The sequence below is a fragment of the Tachyglossus aculeatus genome, chromosome 19 (assembly GCF_015852505.1).
Source record: "Tachyglossus aculeatus isolate mTacAcu1 chromosome 19, mTacAcu1.pri, whole genome shotgun sequence".
NCBI lineage: Eukaryota > Metazoa > Chordata > Mammalia > Monotremata > Tachyglossidae > Tachyglossus > Tachyglossus aculeatus.
The window spans coordinates 18,232,373-18,236,772 of record NC_052084.1 but is presented as its reverse complement, the minus strand read 5'-3'; the positions used below and the strand labels follow the sequence as shown (position 1 = coordinate 18,236,772).

Genomic DNA, 4,400 nt, shown 5'->3' with positions numbered 1-4,400 from the left:
ATTTAGTACAGTGCTCTGCATGTAGTAGGCGCTCAATAAATACCATCGATGATGCCGATGCTGATCAGCTGTGGGTGCAATGCCTTCCGAGAAGTTCTGACTCCCAGGACCGTGCTCTAACCCCTAGGCCACACAACCACTGCTGCTACTATTACTACTACTACGACTTTTGGAATTTTAGAATTGTTTTTGGTTTTGTGGTGCATTACTAACAAGCGCAGAAGAATTGCCAACACTCGAAATACTAAACCCAGAAGAAGGATAGAATGAATTGGCATGCTTTTTCATTCTTCTTTTTTTTTTTTTTGAAGAGTTAAGAAGTCGGTGGCTAGGATTTTCCTTGCTCGGGCCGTTGACACTGTCCTCGCCCAAATTTGCCCAATCCTGGCTCTCTGGGATGAAGGGAATGAACGAATCGGCTCCCCCAGGACTGCCCATCTGGGTGGCGAGAGGTTCTTCTCTCTGCTTTCCAGACCTTCGTTAAGAGCGAAGATACCACAAAACACTCAAGTACTTAGGGAATAATTCGGAACAAATGTGGACTGGAGAACCATGAGTAGTGCGATGGAGTCTTGGTTTCAAGTAGGAGCTGGCTTCTCCTCCCACTGCATTTTATCTCTCACTGGGGAAAAGATCTTCATTCCTCCACTGCAGACCCACCCAGGGCTTCACACTCGCGCATAAAAACACATACACTCACATACCCACTCTGCTCTTTAAAGTTTTCCTTACATTTCATAGCAGTGCCCCTGTGGACCAACTTTCACTCCCTTCAATCGACAGTATTTATGAGCGCTTACTCTGTCCCAGACAATAAGCTAAGTGTCTGAAAGAGTCCGACAGAGTTAGACGTGATCCCTGCCCTCAACGGCCTTATAATCTACTGGAGGAGACAGATGCTAAAATACGTTCTAGGAAGGGGAAGCAATGGAGTTTAATGGCATGCACTACCCGGGGGGAATATTCAAGGGTATAGGGGGTTTGGATTGACATGGAAATGTTGAAGCGGCCGTCTTGTCTTGTCTCATGATGTCGAGTTGTTTCTGATCCATAGCAACCAGCTCCCAGAGCACCCCGCTCTCCATCTGCAATTGTTCTGTTAGTGGATCCAGAGAGTTTTCTTGGTAAAAATCCGAAAGTGGTTTACCATTGCCGACTTCTGCGCAATAAACTCGAGTCTCCACCCTCGACTCTCTCCCATGCTGCTGCTGCCCAGGCCGGGGGAGTTTTGACTTGTAGCAGATTGCCTTCCACTTGCTAGCCACTGCCCAAGCTAGGAATGGAATGGGTAGGCCTCTGCTTGACTCTTCCTCCCATAGCCGAGACTGGTAGAGGACTGGAAACTCTCCAGGTGCGACTCTGAGAGGGATGAAGTGGCAATGGGGGTGGGGAAGTGAGAGTTTAGCAGGGAAGGCCTCTTGGAGGAGATGTCATTTTAGTACAATTCTGAAGATGAGAAGAGTAGAGGTCTGCCTGATTGGAAGGGGGAAAGCTCTTCAGGCGAGGAGAGAAGGTGTGAACAAGAGGTTGGCAACAAAGAGGCAGAGTGAATAAATTGGCTTGCAGAGAAGCAGCGTGGCTCAGTGGAAAGAGCCTGGGCTTGGGAGTTAGAGGTCATGGGTTTGAATCCTGACTCTGCCACATGTCTGCTGTGTGACTTTGGGCAAGTCACTTCACTTCTCTGGGCCTCAGTTCCCTCATCTATAAAATGGGGATAAGACTGTGAGCCCCCTGTGGGAAAACCTGATCATCTTGTAACCTCCCCAGTGCTTAGAACAGTGCTTTGCACATAGTAAGCACTTAGTAAATGACATCATTATTATTATTATTATTATTATGTCTGCTGTGTGACCTTAGGCAAGTCACTCAATCATCTGGCTCCTGGACCCCAAAACAGAAGACTCTGTCAGGGCAGCTACCATCCAAAACACACCCAGTAACTCCATTCCTTGGAACAGGCCTCTTCCAGGCTGAACCAGCAAGTTGGCCAGATGTATTCACAGACCCTAGTTTTTGGTCTTCTCCTCCCCATCCCCCCCGCCCTACCTCCTTCCCCTCCCCACAGCACCTGTATATATATTTGTATAGATTTATTACTCTATTTTACTTGTACATATTTACTGTTCTATTTATTTTCTTAATGATGTGCATCTAGCTTTATTTCTATTTATTCTGATGACTTGACACCTGTCCACATGCTTTGTTTTGTTGTCTCTCTCCCCCTTCTAGACTGTGAGCCCCTTGTTGGGCAGGGACCGTCTCTATATGTTGCTGACTTGCACTTCCCAAGCGCTTAGTACAGTGCTCTGCACACAGTAAGTGCTCAATAAATATGATTGAATGAATGGACTTAACTTCTCTGAGCCTCAGGCACCTCATCTGTAAAATGGGGATTAAGGCTGTGAGCCCCACGTGGGGCAATTTGATCACCTTGTATCCTCCCCAGTGCTTAGAATAGTGATTTGCACACAGTAAGCATTTAACAAATGCTATTATTATTATTATTATTATTAATTATTATTATTATTATTATTGAGAAGGGCAAGTTGGGGTGTAATGGGAAAGGAGCAAGGAAGCAGCATTGCCTAGTGAGTAGAGAGCATGGGCCTCGAAGTCAGAAAGACCTGGTTTCTAAGCGAGGCTCTGCCACTTGTCTCCTGGGGGACCTTGAGTAACTCACTTAACTTCTCTGTGCCTCAGTTACCTCACCTGTAAAATGGGGATTAAGACTATGAGCCCCACGGGGGACAGGTACCCCAGCGCTTAGAGCAGTGCTTGACACATAGTAAATACTTAACAAATATCATCATCATCATAAGTAGGGGGGGGGAGAGAGCTGTTTGAGTACCTTAAAGCCAATGAACAGGAGTTTCCGCTTTCATGAGGAGAGGAATGCATGCATAACTGTGAGAGGATTCTATTGCGTTGTTCCCTTCCAAGCTCCCAAGCACAATGCTTTGCACACAGTAAGCACTCAATACATACCATTGATTTACTGACTGATTGACCACCTTCCCTCTCTAGCCAACTGCCTCCACATTTTTTAATGGTACCTCTGCAGTGCTTACTATGAGCCAAGCACTGTACTAAGCGCTGGGATGGATATAAGGGAATCAGTTTGGACACAGTCCCTCTTACTCACAGGATGATCACAGGCCAAATTGGAGGGAGAAGGATTTAATCCTCATATACATACAAATGTGGTCTAAATAGTACAGTGCTTTTAGCATGCACTAAGCGCTTAGTACAGAGTTCTGCTTACAGTAAGCGCTTAATAAGTACAGTTGAATGATTGAAGGGATAAACAGTTCCTACCTTAAGTCCTTAGCATTGTGTTCTGCCACAGGTTTGGACTAGCCGTGGTAGCTCAGCAGTAGGAAATCCGCAGCCTCAACCCCCGTTGAGTACTGATAACATTTGCAGAATCCATTCTGACACAAACAATCAATCAATAGTATTTATTTAGTGCTTACTGTGTGCAGAGAGCTGTACTAGATGCTCGGGACACTAGAACAGAGTCAGTAGACATGTTCCCTGCCTTCAGGGAGCTTACAGTCTGAAGGGGCCCAGTCAAGTCCCAAGACCTCAATCACTACTACACACTTGACATCACAACTTCATGTCTCATCAGAAATAATGATGGATCCCTTCCTCTTCAACCACTCAATTTCCTCCTAGAATCAGATGGAGCTTGGCTCGGAATTCAGGTTATTTGTGCTCAAAAGAGATCTTTGTGGGACAGTTACTCCCTGGGCTGTAGGACAGACCAACAGTGACATAAGTGTTATTCAAGGCAAATTCTTCAAAAGAGCCACTACTATCTGACAAATTGCCCCAATGTCTGGCTATTTCGGAGGGCAATTTCACTAGACACAGAGATGAATGAAATACTCCCTGTTCATCAAAGCTAAAAAATCATTAAATAACTCTATGATGGGTAGAAATTCCTAATCCTCAGGAAGAGGGTGTGATTTAGGCATTTCGCTTGGAAAGGATATTTCTCTTTCACTTTTTCTCTTGGCCTTCCTTTTAGGATAAAATATTTATTTTTAAAAGATTCCAGACACACACACACCCTATCAGGGTAGTTATTATGCTATCTTCCTGCAATATTCTAAAAAGAAAAACCCTTAAAGAATCTTCTGTGTCTTTTCCCAATTGTCTGCCCCATGCACTCGAGGACGATGCGAAGAAGGCAGCCAAGCCCAATTTTCTGAACTCCTCAGCTCTGTGTGTAATTATCTAGTCAAGAATTCCCTTCAAGCCTCAGCTGAAGACACACAGAAAATGTGTATACGCAAATAACTCTTGAGCCGCTCAACAAATGTCATTCTCTCTCCTGTCATTGTGTGTGTGTGTGGCATTTGTTAAGCACTTACTATGTGCCAGACACTGTATTA

General features: G+C 45.0%; 1 non-coding gene across 1 annotated transcript; it reads right to left on the bottom strand.

Annotated features, from left to right (window-relative positions):
• Positions 1-1,231: 1,231 nt before the first annotated feature.
• On the bottom strand, positions 1,232-1,369 carry LOC119941046. Its single transcript, XR_005455084.1, has one exon. It is a non-coding gene; the product is annotated as a small nucleolar RNA SNORA7 (small nucleolar RNA).
• Positions 1,370-4,400: the final 3,031 nt, after the last annotated feature.